This window comes from Perognathus longimembris, chromosome 1 (genome assembly GCF_023159225.1).
Source record: "Perognathus longimembris pacificus isolate PPM17 chromosome 1, ASM2315922v1, whole genome shotgun sequence".
Taxonomy (NCBI): domain Eukaryota; kingdom Metazoa; phylum Chordata; class Mammalia; order Rodentia; family Heteromyidae; genus Perognathus; species Perognathus longimembris.
The window spans coordinates 22,966,150-22,984,601 of record NC_063161.1 but is presented as its reverse complement, the minus strand read 5'-3'; the positions used below and the strand labels follow the sequence as shown (position 1 = coordinate 22,984,601).

The following is an 18,452-nucleotide window of genomic DNA, read 5'->3' as shown; positions in this document are numbered from 1 at the left end:
GGAGCAGAAAACTGTCCTCTGCTGGTGAGTCTATTACCTGGATTATCTTGGTGTCTGACTTCTGCAAAAGACATTTTAGCCTGAAGCAAGATTCCGAAGAAATGAAAAGAAGAGGTAGACATATAAATCCTCAGGCAGTAACTAGACTAAATGGAGCATTCAGCTTTCTGCTTGCTTTAGGGTAAGATGTTTGGAATACTGTCTCCTGAGCCATCATATGACTTCTGAGTACTGGGTACTCTTGTTTTTATGAGAACTTTTCTCTCTTCAAAAACATTTTATGACTGCATTTATCTTAATGCAAACAGGCCACACACACACACACACACACACACACACACACACACACACTCATTTGTAATTGTGATCTGAAAAGATACTAGAATTAAAATTATTATGTCATTGTTCCCCCAAAATATTGTTGGCTCTAGGCATAGTACCTATTATGCCTGTGAAATGAGTCAACCATAAGAATTACCAAGGCCTATATATTTCCTCCCAAATTGAAGCCTTCTTGTGGTTTATATTCTTGGTTCCCTTCTACCACAGATAATTAAAGCTCTTGCATATATGTAGTATTGATTTAATAAGATCTATTGAATGAATGAATGGGTGATTAATGGTCAAGATTCTCAGATATTACTTTAGAGGAGGAAAAAAATGAACAGCTGCAATAAAATACATACCAAATGGATATATATTTCTAATTTTTTTCTCTTTAGAATTAGGGATAAAACTCAGTTCCTATGCAAAGTAAAGTTTTAGACCACAGAGCCATATCACCAGACCCTTTGAAATTAAGGTTTTCAGTGTAGCAAATTATTCTGTAACGGTAGGCCTAAATTTATTTATTTATTTATTTATTTTTATTCCTGGGGCTTGGACTCAGGGCCTGAGCACTGTCCCTGGCTTCTTTTTGCTCAAGGCTAGCACTCTGCCACTTGAGTCACAGCGCCACTTCTGGCCATTTTCTGTATATGTGGTGCTGGGGAATTGAACCCAGGGCCTCATGAATAGGAGGCAGGCACTCTAGCCACTAGGCCATATCCCCAGCCCCTAAATTTATTAATTAACAAGAAAGTACTAATTAAAATGAGGAGATAAAATAGGCATGTTTTTTAAATTAAATTTTATTGACAAGGTGTTGTGCAAATGGGATACAGTTATAATAGGCAATTTTGACCTAAAAACTGCTGAAATTTTCATATTCAGTTATAAAATACAAATTAGGTTTAAAAGCCCATTCTTAATATTCCTAGGTCGTTTAAAACTTAAATCCTCCCAAAAATCTTAATATGAAACGATGTGGTTACAAATGATACATTTGCTTTCAAAGGAGAGAGTATGGGCCCCTTCTAAATTCCTAAAACTCAATAAAAATTCTAGTAAGCCACCTAACTCAATTTCATCAGAATATAGGCCAGTCCTTGGAGAATATTCTTATCTTTCTCTTGTTATACTCTGTTTGAAAACAGTAATATCCTGACCACAATGTTCTTCTTTTACCAGGAATTTTTTTTTTTTTTTTTTTTTTTTTTTTTTTTTTGCCAGTCCTGGGCCTTGGACTCAGGGCCTGAGCACTGTCCCTGGCTTCTTCCCGCTCAAGGCTAGCACTCTGCCACTTGAGCCACAGCGCCGCTTCTGGCCGTTTTCTGTATATGTGGTGCTGGGGAATCGAACCTAGGGCCTCGTGTATCCGAGGCAGGCACTCTTGCCACTAGGCTATATCCCCAGCCCCCTACCAGGAATTTTGCTTATCTAACATAGAATCATAAAAGATGGAGCACCTTAAGTATATCACATAGTCACACAAGAAAGATTTAAAAAACAATGTACAAAACAAATATGTAGACTGCTATCCATTTGCCATTAAACTAGGAATGAGAGGCACTTTTTTTTTATCTGATAGTAGTTTCTAACCGAATTTAAAAAAAAAATCTGCACTGTAAAGAGGAGTGGCTGGATATGTCCTTTCTAAATTGCAGAATTTTTTTTTTTGCAGAATCATTTTCTCCATTGAAATAATGTATAACTCAGGGAAAGGTCAGGCAGTATGTCTAAAATATGAAAATGGACACATGTGCTATAATTTTCATCTTAAGCGTGGGAAGAAAAGGTGAAGAGAATGAAAATTGTTTAGTTTCTTCAACCAACTTCTTTCTCTCTCTCTCTCTCTCTCTCTCTCTCTCTCTCTCTCTCTCTCTCTTTCTCTCTCTGTAGTCAGGGATGTTCATTATTTAGAAGCAAAGAGTTGTGTAGGATGCTTTTTCCCCATCATCTACTGACTGCTGTTTCCCTCCATAATGAACAAGGGAGAAAGGCAGATCTATCTACTGGAATTAAATGAAGCTGTAGAGAAGATTTTACTATCTATTCCCCAAATGCTATATCATACAAAGGCCCAATCCTAGATAGAAAGCATTTTTTTTTATGTATTCTAGGACAGTGTAGATTTTGTTTTTATCTTTCACTTTAGGCATTTGTGCTGATTTTGAGTATGGAAAATGGTTGAATACTTTTGGAATACCATTCAACACTAGTGGATCTTTTTGTGCTAATGGAAGCTTGGTCATGGAAATGAGAGAAGGTAGCCTTTTGCCAGTCTAAGATATTTTAAATAAGAAATTTTTCATACGTGTATTTCTTGGACAGGCTTATCATCATGATAGTCAACTTTATTGACTTCATTTTGTAAAGATTCAGGTGATTATGCTTTGAAATACTCAGAGATACTTGTTGAAATACATTCTTAATGTGGTAAAGAACTGGGTAAAAATTAAAAGGCTCTAACAGGGAAACTATCCTGAGTAGATTCTTTACGCTATTATCAGAATTAATCTGAGATTTTTTTTCCCTGTTGAGGCAACAGGTTATGCTTTGTCATGGAAGAAATAAGAGTAATTAGAATATGTCTTAGATTAATCTAAGATTAATCTATTATCAGGTGTCGGAATATAGATGTCAGTTTGGGCAGACATTATCTTTCACTATCATGTACAGTACAAAGTTTTTGGTTTATAATATTTGCTTTCCCTGGTTCCTGTTTTTTTTTTCTTTCTGAAATCTCCACCTATGAATCTAAAGTAGAATTGAGGCAAAGCCCCATTTCAAAGGTCAACCTACAGTGAGATAGAAGAACTGATTTCTAGGAAAGCATAAAGTCCTCCTTGGGGGAGGATTGTGTCTGAATGATTGGGTTGAGTCTAAATGGTTCTAAAACTGATATTCAAATGCAAAACTTTTCCATTTGCTTTTCTTTCCTATCTTGGATTTGGTTACCTTGGATGCCAGGATCTTTAACATTAAAGTAGATCCAATTTTGAACTGACTTTGGAGTCTTCAGAATATGTTTTGACTGCAGAGAATGTAGCTGTCCCATGGAGTAACTCAGGAGAAAGGCGCCTTGTCCTTGGTGGCCTACTTCTGGTGGTCTGGGGTGTTTTCAGAGGAATGGTGAACACAGCTAATCATGATTTTAAATTATTGTGTGCTATTGGCTTGAAATTTTAGAAAAGCTAACAAAAATGTTAAAGATCTGAAAAAAACTATAAAACAGAAAACAATATCAAACATAAACCACATTTCAAATACAGATCACATTTTTTGAAGTTTAAAGAAAATATTATATTAGGATGAGATATAGATTCATATTAATAGGCTTGGTATGAAAGTCTGAGCCTATGGAAAATCTTACTGTGGCTTGGGGACAGACATATTGAGGACAAACAACAAATTCTTAATAGTGACCAAAGAATGCCTTAATATTGTTAGAGGTGTGATGACTGGCTGAACTTTTCTCTTTTACTAAGAAAATTGGCCTATGTGACCTTAGAGAAGAATTTTATCAAAATGCTGATTCTAATCTTGGTAGAAGTCTTTGGGCTCTCAACAACTCTATGTGTGGGCTTTCCCATTCCCTCTTTTAAAACTTGCAATTAACCCTGGTAAGAAGCCTTTTTTTATTGAAGTTCAGTTGAGGGACCCATAATTTAAATGTACATGGGGAAACAACAGAGACAGAAACTAGGAGTTTTGCCAGACACCTGGGAATAGCTCTATATTATCACAGAAACTTCAAGTTGGTAGGGGCTTTAGGAATCTTCCTGCTCAGCCTCTGTATTAATGATGAATAAAGGCACAGATGAGAAGTGACTGGCTCAACATCTTCTTAATCAGAGATTAGGAAGCAGGACATGGTCATTTATCTTACTCCATGCTGATACAAGAATAATAAAGTCCACCTTATTAACAGTGATTCAGAGAAAATTGCATAAAATAAAAAAGAGACAGGAAGATATCACAGTCATCTTGGACTGACAGGTTCCATACTGCTTATTTATTATGTGTATAAATATAGAACCTATAGTTCTATATTACAGTCTGCTGTTTAGTAATGATATTTGATCTTAAAATCTTCCCAGACATCTTAGGTTAGGTTGTATTCCTCTGGTTGATGAGTCTCTATTTATTAGGGAAAAGCAGGGAGTTGTTTTATTTTTTGCTCCAGGAATCTCCAAGGTGATTGAACTCCATTCTAATGGAGTGGTGGCATTTGCTGCTATAATACCATTCTGTAAATGAAAAACATTTTGCCTTATGCAGCATTGCTTTGTGTAGTTGTCTTAAATTTCAGTTTAAAAGTTTAGTGTTTCAATACTAAAAGTGGAGAGTGTATACAGCCTTAAATCTCATCTTGAAAATACAGCAGTTGGTAATATGTATTTTAATCTTATGAGTCTCAGTGTAAGATTTTGATATGTGGCTTTCAGTTCACCTGTCTTCAAGCATTTTACAATGTAGGACACTGGTAAACTAGTGCTTTATTGGATGAATTGTTCCAGTTGTCCCATACTTTTCCCTTTAAGCTTTATAATGACTTTTGGATGCCACAGTTCTGCTTTTTCTTAAATCTTTAGATTTCAGTGATGGAAAGCTTGGAAATTCTTTTCAGGGACACTTGCTTTTAAGCCCTTTCTGCTATTTAGGTAAGGAAAATGTAATCCAGTAGTGGGAGATGTAACTCAGGGCAAACCTGCATTCTGCTTTCCAGAGATGTATCTTCCAAGATATTGACATATTGCCTTCAGACTCCTGAGCAAAGCATAAAGGGATAGACTTCATAACAGGCAGTGCATTTTCTCTTAAAAAAAAAAAGAGCAGCAAAAATCTAAGGTTATCTTTTACAGACTGGAAGATAATAATTTAACCAAGATAAAAAGCAGTAAGTGGTTATTTATCTACAACAGCTATTACTTTTGCACGAGGACATGATTTTCCACTGAGTCCAAGCCTGTTGCAGAGAACTTTCTGATTTTTTTCCCCACCAAATGTAAGTAAAGACCTGTTTTAACCAATGTAATAACACTTTCTTTACAACAAATAGCAGAGCAAAAGCTGCCCCCCATTAAGCTCTTATCTCTATTTACCTTTGCTTTTAAGTCACAGTGAATAACACAGTTTATGCTTATAAAAAAATTGAACTTTTCCCAAGTTTCTAGAAACTAAGTTAAAATTTACTTCACAAACAACTGAACTAATAAAATAACTGTTCCTCTCATCTTGAGACTCAGGAACTTTGAAAAAGTGCTTTCTTCTCTCTCTCTTTGTGATTTTAGTGTCAATCTCCTCTTTGAAAATATGTGAATAACAAATATATTTCTTTAAAGGGTTATTGAGGGGATTCAATGAAGAAATGTATGCCTAATGAAGAATGTTAGTTTCCTTTCTCTACAAATCAATCAATTTTACTCAGGTGATCTTTGTGTTGGTTAAAATTGAGCCTTGTATTATAGACCATTTTACTTTCTCTTTCTCTTTATGCCCATTCTTGAGCAAGTCTTTTATTTTTTTTTAGATCCCAATTATCACCAGACTTTTATATTTCCTTTTTATTCCCATACAATGGAAAAACAATCCTAAAAATTCCATGAGGTTTATTTATAAAGCAGTAAAGAGAGTTATATCAAATAAAATGGTAAAACGAAGAGACTTTCTTAAATTTCTTATCATCTTGTAAATAAAGATAAAAATGATCCAATAGAACAAGAGTATGAAAGCAATAAATCTTTCAAAATGTCTTATGCATCCTACATTTGACCTACCTAGAAGTATTTGGAATGGAGTGAATCTAATTTACCTCTTGACTCATAATCTGAGCAAGAGATTTTAGTCAGTCCTTTCCTGTAGTCTGCTGATGTCCCTGAAACATTTACTGCTCTTGAGAGCAAGCAGGCTCCTATGGTAACCAGTCAACTAAATGGACCTCGTTGCCAGGAAAGGTACATAAAACAAAACCAAAACAAGGCAGACAGGAAGACAGGGGCTTCCCCAGTGGTTGTACTGAGAGATGACGGTAGGGGAAACATGAAAGCACAATTGTGAGACAAATTAGGGCAATATTTTAATATTGATAGTGACATAGAAAAAATGTGCATTAATATGTAGTAAAAGTTGCATCCATTTGGCCCTGTGAGTAGCTTGCTTTTGGTTATGGAAGCACAAACTTGTATGATACTGTTAAACAAATAGAATCTATTGAGAATCTAGCCAGGTATTTCACATTTATTTTTTTAAAGGTATTTATAGCTACATTGAAAGTATATTGTTATTTTGGTTTTACAGGTTCTCCTGACCTAAGTTTAATTATCAGCCATTCCAGATGATCAACTAAGTCCCTGACCTACAGAGCTCTCAGAACACTTGTCTTTATTGTTAGTGATCTTAATACTTAGTGTTTAATGCTTACTTTCTCTGTTGATTTATACCATTAGGTAAGGACCAGGCTTCATACATTGGCTCATAGGCTCACAGGAGCCTAGCATAGTACTTAACATGTAGTAATTGATTAGAATATTATGTGGCAAGTAGTGATAGACACCTATACCATGGCAAGCATTCAAGAGGACTATGGCTCAAGGGAATGACTTTTGCTGAGTTTTGCCTAGCTGTTGAAGCCACAACCAGAGAATTTTTCATTAAAAATTCTGACTAGGGGCTTGATTTGCAAAAAATTTGGAGTATAAAACATTCATACTTTGGGATATTAATAACATTTTAGTAACCTAAAAGGAAGAAAGGTTATTGCTTATTCACACTTATTCTATTATAATAAATAGCTTGATGGTGATTATTGCAGTAATAACTTACAACAATATGACAGGACTGGTTTGAGTTCCAGCTGCATCCTCTTTGTACAAACTGCCCTCAAATTTTCCTCACCATCTTTGACTAATTAAAGAAAATAAAAATGTCTGCAAGCTTTCTCCATATTATTTTTACACTGATCAGTTTTTTATTCTACTTGACAATGAGCTCTTTGAGGGCAGTAATTTATCTTTTCTATATATTCTCAGTTTAAATTCTGGTACTTTCATAACAACTCAATAAAGGTACGTTAAGTGAATCATGTTAACATCAACCTTAAGGATCAGTGTTGGCTAGTGATTTTCTTCTTCTATCTGTGTATATCACTTCAGATTAGATGATGTTGTGGTGACAACCATAAAATTTTAGGTTCTTTCCCGTTATTGTTGCCAGGGAAAGCTTTGCTTATCACTGTTACATAGATAGTAAGCTGAAGGAGACTTCCATCTAGTGATGCTGTCATCCAATCACCAGGCTTCATGGTTCACCATTGCAGGTGGTTAGAAAGAGCAGGCAAGGTGAGTTGATGCCATGAGTGCCTTGGTCTAGAGTGCCATTCAATCTGAATTTAACCAATACTAATTGCAGGACTGCTGCTAACCCTAAAGGGTCATAAAAATGCAACCCTATGTCTAATCAAAACCAAAAGAAACTTAGATATTAGCAAATGCAAATAGTGTCTCCCTTTGTCTATAGCCTTATGTTTTATAAAAAGAGAGAACCTGGTGGAAGACAGGAGGGATGGGAGGAAGGCAAGAAGACAGGAATAGGGAATATGATGGTTTGTTTGGGGAAGGCAATCATTAAGGTTTCCTAGATCATCTTTCATATATGAGGTATAGAAGTAAAAAGAGTGGTGCTTCAACTTGAGGTAGGTATGGCAAAGAAATGAAAAATAAGAAACAGAGATGTCTCTCACACTGGAATGATTGAATTACTCTTTGTTGTCTTGTTTTTTTGTATTTGTTTTTACTAAAATTTCTTACTATAGTCCTTCTCTGTTGGCATTAAAAACCACAAAGAGCTGAGTGTCTTATTTATGGTTGTATCTCCATAGTCTGCAGGTACCAGACATATCATCAGTGTTCAATGAATAAATGTTCATTGACAGCTTCATGGGGCAACTCAAGGGGATGAGCTACTTTTAATTAATGGGTTCATTTCCCATGGTGAGCTCTTTGGGGATTTGAAGAAATTCCAATGTTACCATTTATCTGATTAGTTTTGTTGTAGGCAAGTTAAGTAGGGAAGCTGTTTTTCATTTTTGGGTTGGGCTTTGGCAAGATCTGCCCTGTCATTTTCTTCCTAGTTGGTAGTTTGAAAGTCCCAGCAGTATAGTTAATGGCTGGCAGTCAATTAGTTGTAAATTTATTTTTAATCTTTAGCAAATGTCCCTTATGAACAAGCACAGGATGTATCATAATTATGATCAACTACTATCTCTTCAACTCCCTTGTGTGCCTGCAAATTACTTTCCAAAATAGACAAAATATAGTTCTGGCCTAAAGGATCTGATAGAGCAAATTGGATTGCTAACTTTTTGTTATATTTGAAAAAATATTTGAAGTGGAAGTGTGATTTTCTTATTTTTTGATAAAATAGTTCATGGAAAACTAGGGTGTTGAAGGTTATAAAAGAGGAACAATGACAGAACATACAAATATCAAAAGGCTTCTTTGATAACTACATAAATTTAATAGTTAATAAACTAGATGATTATCGGTGGTAATTATACTTTATTGGGAAGTTTGAAATAATATAGTAACATACTGGTATTTAAAAAAATCTACACAGCTATTAATTGCTTTAGAATAGATGACAGAATATAGATAATAGCCAATTTATCATTCTAAGATTATGTGATCTATTGGGAAATAAAGAAAAAAGAATTTTATTGATGTTTGTTATGTACATAAACCCTTCTTGTATTCCCCAATTAGGAACAAAGATCCATCTAATTGCAAATAAACCTTGAAAACATACTTCAGCTTGATTGAAAGAAAATGTGCTTGTGGAATTTACTTTTTTCTGTGAATAGACATTACCCAATTTAAACCTTTAAGAGAAAACATTTACTTGAGAGAAAATGGATGCTTGATTTTTATCTCATTTCTAATTTGTGAATAGAGAATTATTTCACTATCCTTTAGGGTATCTCTGGTTATTTTATATATAGTGCCTGATGTGAATTAAAATATCTGTGAAGTAATAATCACTAGTAAAAGAAAATTGCCTTAAAATCATAGATCATTACTATTTCTCCTTTTCTTTTTTCCCTGAAAAAATAAGAAGCTTTGCTGGCAAGTGCAGATCAGAACTACCAGAACTAAACCTTACTGCATGTATGCCATGACGAATTGTCAGTTAATCATGAGGTTTGTTCCATAGGTAGTTTGAAGTACCAAAAAAGCCATGAAGGTAGGAAAAGACAGAATTATTGCAAAGTTCTAGTAGAAGTTGAAACAGCTGAATATTCTGTTTCATCCTTTCAAAGGGCATAGCAAAAAAAATAAAAAAATTAGACTTAACAGAATTTCTCTCTCCCTGCTCTCCCTGACACTCCTCTCTTTCTCTCTCTCTCTCTCTCCTACCCCCTCCCCCAGGTCCTGGGGCTCAAGGCTTGGGCTCTACCACTTGCTCTACAACTCCACTTCCAGCTTTTGGGTGGTTAATTGGAGATCAGTGTCTCATGGATTTTCCTCCCCAGGTTGGCTTTAAAGTACAATTCTCAAATCTCAGCCTCCTGAATGGCTAGGATTACAAGCATGAGCTGCCAGCTTTTATTTCTCCATCTTGAAATAAAAACTAGCTGAGTTGAAATTTGATACAGAACATAGCATTCTGTTCTTTCAGAAATGTGATTTAAAAAGAGGAAAAGATCGTTTTAGAAGCAAAGAACACAGGGTAAAGGTGTATGTATGAATGTAAGCACGCATTGATGTTTTCCTCACTATTAGATTTATGATGGCTGAAGTCATTTGCTGTGTTTGAGGGAACAGTGTTTTTGCTCTGATATGTGACTGTGAGGTCACTCTCTCCAGCTTGTAAATGTGGGATCTTTCCCATCAGACTCTTTCTTCACCCTTAGGTAGACACTCTGAAGCATGGAAGCAGGAGGCTTGGGCAGTAGGCAGAGCAAGGCACAGGACTGATTAATTGAACTGAGCAATTTCCTCATGAAGTGATTTTTGGTTAGCCCTATAGGCTCTCAGACTTTATTTTCCATCTGTAAAATGGAAACAAAGTAGCTTCCTTGTAGATTTATGTGGGAATTAAATAAGATGATATATGAAATATTTCTAGTAAAATGACTCAAACATCACATCTTGGCATCATGTGATCAATTATGAGGTATATTTTCTCATTTAGATATCCATTTAATTATTTTAACAATATAAATTGAATCACTGTTATTATCTGGATAATGAATCTACAATTGAGGGTCAGATAAACATGGACCTTATCCATAGTGAATTACAGAATATTGAAGATAAATGACAGATAAGTAAACAGTAATTATGAAGCAGTGTGAGTCATTAGGTTTCCACATAAATAAGTTTCCATTTGTAAGTAGCATGGTGCAGAAGTTTGACAACAATTTACTTCTATCGTTAGTTGCACATAGAAGGCAATGCTTATTGTTACTTAACACACTCATTTACAATTCACAGTATATATTTCCCCATCAAAAGAAGTTGAGGTAAAATACTACACAACAGTAAATATCCTCAGGAACCCTTATGTGTATTATTGGTGCTAAGAGTAGAGTATTGGTGATGATCATGATGATGAAGAGACGGAAGAGGGGGAGGAGAAAATAGTTCCTTGAAACAATACTATTGATGATGCAGTGCCAACAATGTTTTATTGAGATTTTATGCTATAAATGTTCATTAGAGGTCAACTAAAGTATTCTGTGTATTTCTAAACTCAATTACAGAAAACAGTTACATTTCCTTTTAAGAATATTGTTTTATAGATTATAAATTAAATTTATACAATAGAACCAATGTTAAAATGTATTTAAAAGAGTCTCATTTTATAAATACTTTCTGTGTTCTCAGCGTACTTTTCAAAAAGGAATTGGCTGGGTGACCCTGTTGAGTTTCCTGCCTGTGGCTCAGTGTTGGGGCACTTGTTATATGTTCTTGGCACATAAGCAGCAGAGACATCATGAGGCCTACTGAGAGCATGAATACCACCCACTTTTCCCTTAAATTCTCTTTACCCAGAGATGTGAAAATCTTGCTGATACTAACTGTATTATGAAAAGATTCCTCTATAGCTTCTTTCTCTTCCTCCTCTTCCTTCTCCTCTCCTACTCCTTCTCTCTCTCCTCCTTTTCCTTTTTCTTCTTTGTTTTCTGTCTTCTCTTTATCCTCCCCTTTCCTCTCCTCTTTTTTTTTTTTTTTTTTTTTGGCCAGTCCTGGGCCTTGGACTCCGGGCCTGAGCACTGTCCTTGGCTTCTTCCCGCTCAAGGCTAGCACTCTGCCACTTGAGCCACAGCGCCGCTTCTGGCCGTTTTCTGTATATGTGGTGCTGGGGAATCGAACCCAGGGCCTCGTGTATCCGAGGCAGGCACTCTTGCCACTAGGCTATATCCCCAGCCCCTTTCCTCTCCTTTTTTGCCCTTTTCTTTCCTTCCTTTTAAAGACAGGGTTGGTCCTGCTATCTTGCCTAAGTTAGTCTCATCCTCTTAAGCTCAGCAATCCTTCTGCCTCAGCTTTCTGAGTAGCCTGAAGTCCAGGCACATACCACCATGTAACTACTTTGTAAGTTATGGAGTTTTTTTCTGAATCATGTTTTCAGGATATGTTATTTCCAAGGATTACTGCTACTTTTATTTTCTCTTGTTGGTTACTACTCACAATTTTGCAGAATTATCTGTGTTTGGGGGAAAGGTGAAAATAAATTTTATGTAAGATCACATTTTTTAGGTATATATATGTCTGAAACATTTTTAGATATGTAATAGACTTGGGAAGTTGGAAGACATATACTCAAAACAATATATAACAAACTGTAGTCTTTTTTTAAAATGTCAAACTTATGTAACAGTTGGTAGAGTAGTATAATGAACCTCAGGTACCTATCATGTAAAGTCAACAACCTTCACTTAATGATGAATTTTTATTTGATCCTACCTCCCTTTCATTCATCACATGGTTTTATACATACATATTAACTATGTATCTCTAAATGATAAGTACTCTTTTGAATTTAAAAATTATAATCACATCACTTTTATTAATGCAAAAGTTGTAATAATTACCATTATAAATATTCATATTGAAGAAGGCATCAAAGTTCTAATCAATGAGATAATTTTAAGTTTTCTTTTTTTTTTTTTTTTTTTTTTTTTTTTTTTGGCCAGTCCTGGGCCTTGGACTCAGGGCCTGAGCACTGTCCCTGGCTTCTTCCCGCTCAAGGCTAGCACACTGCCACTTGAGCCACAGCGCCGCTTCTGGCCGTTTTCTGTATATGTGGTGCTGGGGAATCGAACCTAGGGCCTCATGTATCCGAGGCAGGCACTCTTGCCACTAGGCTATATCCCCAGCCTTAAGTTTTCTTAAAAAATAAGTCTATACAACATGATCAGTTGGTTTTCCATTTACATTTTTCCAAATTATTGTTTTTCCTCCATCTTTCTTTTGCCTTTCTGAGTCATAGAACAAAGTGGGTTGTCATATATAGTACAGCCCTGTAGATAGATTAACAAGTTTTCATACACTTTGTTCTTTTTGCAAGTTGATAGTTTACATACATAAGCTTCACCAAAACAGTGTTAGATTTTTTTCTTTGACATGCCTATATAATAGTTGTGCTGTTTTTCCATAAGGTGACATAGGTTAGCTCTCCTTTTTGAATGATGTCAGCAGTCATTGAATCTTATTAATGAGCCATTAGTAATGTATTCTACACAATTTTCACCAGTTTGTCCTTTTTACTTAATAATGTATCATTCCTTTTGTGGCTCATGCAACTTTTTGTCCCTCTCTGTTTTTAAATATGTATTTTGTCATTTAAGAAGGTTTCAAACAGTACAAGTAATGTATCCAATGCCTAACGTATGAAACTGTAACCTCTCTGTACATCAGTTTGATAATAAAAATTTGAAAAAAAAATAAAGAGCAAGAACTAAAAAAAAAAAAGAAGGTTTGCCTTTCTGTTTTTAATAGTTTTCTTTTAACATTTTTAAAAGCATACATTTCTTTTGTATCTTCTGTCTTGGCTTGCCTCCTCTATGAAAAATATTAGTATTAGCTACAATTTAAAGGTATTGAATCAACGTCAAATTGTTTGATTAAATATTATTTAATAATTGTAAGGTAATAAGAAATCTTATTCTACTTCTCAAGTGACTTCCTGATTCTCCCACTTTTACGAATTATTCTATAGGTTTTCAAATATTAATTATATGCTATACTTTTTCAGTTAAAACCTTCCTGTTACAGGACAACAGATATGCATGATTTATCCTTTTGTTCTAGGATTTGGGATTTCAGGGGATTCTTAGTCATTAATTTTGTGGTCATTTTGATGCCTCGATTGTTTTAAATTTAGGGAAGATTTATTTAAGGAGACTCAAAAAACTGTGCCACTACCAACAGCTTCTGGAAATTGCTTGAATGGTGAGTGGTTTTCTCTTACCTCTTTATTTTACGTAAGCTCTATTATTTTTAGTGCATTTTTATCAGAATGTTTTGTTTTGTAAGAATGCATTACATCAGAAATGACTGCTGTGGTAGCATTTATATCCAACATTAAGCACAATATTTTGGAAGAAATAACAACATAAAGTACGTAAATAAATATTATCTGTGTATTATTTTCAGCTTGCATCCTGAGGGAATGTTGTATTCTTTGGACACAAGACATTAAATATGTAATTAGAAATAAGAACTAGGAAAGGAAATAAAATGAAAAGGAAAGACGGTAATAGTGTACAAATAACCCTCATGACTTTAAACTTTGGATAATTGACCAGTTCTTAATAGAGTAATAAAGTACTGGATTTTGTATCTGTAGTGCTAATAATGAGATGTCTTCTTTTAAACAAATACCTTATTTTAGAAGAAAAGTAAAACATTAACTCTTAAGAATCATTATGCAATAACAAAGAGAGCAATAAATTTTTATAGCAGTTGGATTAAGTCCAGTGAGTTTCTGCATTGTGTTTAGTAAAATTGAATAAATGGATCATATAATGGGAAGTACAACTACATTTAAATGAGGATGAGGAGACAAAGATAATGTTTGTTGCTATATGTACATATATGTATGTATACATATATTGGAAATTCTAATGCTTTTTGCCTTAAATTGTGGTATTATACACCTTATTGGAATAGGCAGATCACCATGATTAGAAGTGGACATTTAGCACAAAAATATAAAGAATCCTTGATGGTCTCTGTAATTAAAGAGAACGTGGATGATTTTGTTGAATATTATTTTCTAATTATCCTCATAACTGCCACGTACAAGTCTTCACCATTCAAATGCTTACCTTACAAGTGAGGAGTTAGGCAGTCTATCTGTAGGTCTCTCATTTGACTCTGAGAGACACAAATATAGAAGTAGTGCATAGAGAAGTCAAATAACTTGCCTTGGGTTAAGGTGAACATCTGTGATCCTGACTCTTGTACTGCATCTTGAGCTTATGAAAGCATCTTCTAGAAACAATAGTTGAATGTGAAGGTAAAACTTTTAAAGGGAATCTATTTTTGTCAGGCTAAGTTCCTTTTAAGAAGCCTGGGAAAGTCTATTCAGGGTGGAAAAATGCAATTCTTGCCCAAGGATATCACAGTCCCCATTTAGCTGGAGGTCAGTAGAGGATCCACTGTTGCTCAGCTGGCTCAGTTCAACAAGCTCCCCTTCTAAGTGACACACAATGTACCAGACTCCAGGGACATAATAACCAGTGAGATATCCCTTTTACCTTATGTCCAGTGGAAGGCAGGATATATAAACAGATGCTTGCAAAACAAAATGACAGCTCAATTCTGGAGAACTGCTGCTGATCATTTTCAGCTTACAAAGGCAGAATGTGAAGAGAGAGTTGCTGAGTGTTGGGAGGTTTTCTAAAGGCAATCACCTCCCCATGGCTGCTTTGAGGCATTTTTAGTTTTAGAATTGAAAGGTCCATGTTCCAGGAAAAGCCCTAGCAAACAAAAATTACTGACTATAAAGGTTTGTAGTATTACTACTTTTCTATTATGAAACGAATCAATTCTTCCCTAATAGTGAAGAAATCATATTCATGATACTCAATCCTCCCTGAAAAAGTGGTGAAGCAAACTTGATTTTCTTCTCTATTCAAATTTGGACTTCAATGAGTTTGTTTTGCTTTTTTGACTAGTAGAAATCCATGCTGTCATTTAGGACTTTATACACTCAAGGGTGAAACCAGATGCAACCCAATCTGGATCTAATCAAGATACTAGGTAAACACAAACTACTTGTGAGGAAGCTAGAATAAGCAACTGTGTTAGACAGGCTTTTAGTTCAATAGTCAACTGGCAGGATTTCAATGGCATTACTACAACAACAGTTCAGAGTATGCAGACCTGTGGTACCTGACCCAGGGTTACCAAGTTTAATGTAGCATTTATAGTTCATGGGCCTGGGGCTTATCATAAGCTTCAGCAAGGGCACTGAGGGCACTTTGTTTATTATTTTGAAACTTATGGTGTTTCTTTACCATTTTATGACAAGACTTGTTGAAATGTACTCACACTAAGAGCTTACAGAGTTGCTTTTGAAAGTATTCTACTATGAAATTTAAGTCGTTTCTTATTAAGTCATTGTTTCTTATTCTCTCCTTTTCCCCCCTCCCTTGAGAGCTCATCCCATTCCTTTTTCATACTTCTATATCCTTTCTCCTCATATCTTCTTTTCACCAATTTTTTCCATTGCTTTTGTTCTCCTAACCATCACTCTTCACTTCTCTCTTTATTCTTCCCACTATGAGAGTAGTTCTCTCTTTAAAGGAACAGGAGGTTCCTTTCTGATGGGACACAAGGTGACTAAAAGAAAACTCTGTGCCAATTTCAGCATGGCCAATTTCAGCATGAAGCAGTCTCCCTAAATATGTCACTGCACAGGAGGTAGAAGAACAGAGAGTTGAGGCTCAGAAAGAAAGAACAGATAGGCTTCCTTGCCCTTTTAAGGAATGTGCATGTCTTTTATGTTCCATGGGCTGACGACTTCCTCAGGGGCCCTTAAGTTCCAACGTAAGATGAGCTTTGTTGTGTGTGTTGAAATACAAGGGAGGAATTCATGATAAAGGGAAATAGAACTTCTTGACCCTGTTTCTTTTTGCAAGGTTAGAAGTTGGGGCAAGAAGAGGAAGATAAACTATAAAGAACAAGAACTGGAATAACTCTTTAACAGTAGAGTCAGATTCCTAAGATTTTTTTTGGAGTTGGTGGTTCAGGAGTTCTACAGCTCCTGACCCAGAAAAGAAAGCTGCATTGAGGGTCCTCTATGAGTCCTCTGAAGCAATTTAATTAGAAAACCTATCCCGTATCTCTCAGCTTTGAAGCCCTTCCTATCACAGAACAAGTTGGAATCTTTGACCCAGGTTTCTAAAAGCCCATTGTGAATCATCACATCACATGAAAATTAGTCCTTGTGACTCTCCAGGAAGAACATACAGTGTCATTCATGTAGGTCCCCAACAAGATGGACAAGATGTTTATTACCTATAACCTGGGTACATCTAATGGGACAAATCTGATCTGATGAGAGAAGATCATGGCCTTCTCTATTACACCTTAAAAACTCTCAAGAACAGATCAGGTGAGACTTGACATGTATTGACTGTGTTAGAAATATATGGAAGTTAGAAATAGAAAGAAGAGTTGAAATTTAGTTCTATTGCCTTCTAGCAGTCACTCACTGTGTGAACTTGGTAATTTACTGAAATAATCTGGTATTATTTTTCACTATTTACTTTTATTTTATGGTATTATTTCTTTGAGTATCTTAAATTATTTCATTCTACAATTTAGGGAGATGTTACATTTATTTATTTATCTAAAATTTAAAAATGACATTTAATTTAATCTATTGGACTTTTTTCTCCCTAAATCTCCCACTCACACCTAGCTATAGTCTTAACCTTTGGTATGTGACCTTTCATTGAAACTGGATGGCTGAATGCATTCTGTGAATAATGCCCACAGCTTCTGGGAAAGTCTGAACAAGAAGAGCTTTATCTCTTCTTCAACACTTCATTACCTCTGTACTATAGTTACCCTTGTAAAATAAAGCTACAGTCTAACCAGATTAGCTAGTTTGTTTTCCAGGAAGTCTTTCAGCTTTTCTTATATTCCTTTAAAACATAGATTCTTGACTAAATTGTAAAAGAATAAATTGTAAAACCAGTTCATTCTACAATGGACTTTATGACTGAGTCACTGTTCAATAAACTAAGTAACTATCAAGAAGAATTGTTCCACACCTTTCTGGGAAAGCAGTGGAGTGACCAACCATTCAGTACATAATTACTCACATTTTCAACTCCAGGAACAATGGGGAATTTCTCTTCTGCCACAAGAATGTTATTACATTTTACCTTATTTTTTTTATAATATGCTGGAGGAAAATGTCACCTCAAACCAAAGAACATTTTAAAATAAGCACTTTGAATAAATAGAATGTTTCTTCATAGATCAAATATTTCACAGTTTCAAAAATGGCACAAAGTATTTGGTAGCTATAGCACTGAAATTTTAGTTTTGGAATGAGGAAAATCAGAGAGAGGCAAGAAAGAAGAAAACCTTTTTGCTTTGACCCTAAGGATTTCGAATGTAGGCAAAAATCCTGTGTTCCTGATTGGAGTTTGTGGTAGTAGTAAGACTTCAGTCCTGCAGTTTAGTTTGAAAAAAGTATCAACAACAAAAATACACTAAACCTCAGTATAGTGGAGAACATGGCAAGTATAATGTAAGCATAAATTTAGGTTTTAGGTCAAACGTATTTACTTTTCCAAGCTATGCTATAAGACATATGGAGCAGGAAGTAGTGCCAAGTACAGCGTTAGCTTTGGGCAAAACAGCTCAGGCAGAGTACCCAGGTGTGGAGTTCAAGCCACATTACTGACAAAAAAGAAAGAAGGAAGGAAGGAAGGAAGGAAGAAAGAAAAAGAAAGAAATAAAAAGAAGGAAGAAAGAAGGAAAGAAAAAGTATGAGGCAAAGAAAAGGCATGATATTAATATCCTTCAACAAATGTCTAAATTGTCTTTTTGAGTACTGCACATACCTTCAAGTTCTCTTATATTGTTTCAGACTATAAACTAGGA

General features: G+C 35.2%; 1 long non-coding RNA gene across 1 annotated transcript; it reads left to right on the top strand.

Annotated features, from left to right (window-relative positions):
- The first annotated feature begins 2,225 nt into the window (after nt 1-2,225).
- Nucleotides 2,226-7,661, top strand: LOC125360452. The gene is made up of 3 exons (XR_007212750.1): nt 2,226-2,703; nt 5,187-5,329; nt 7,537-7,661. It is a non-coding gene; the product is annotated as an uncharacterized LOC125360452 (long non-coding RNA).
- Nucleotides 7,662-18,452: the final 10,791 nt, after the last annotated feature.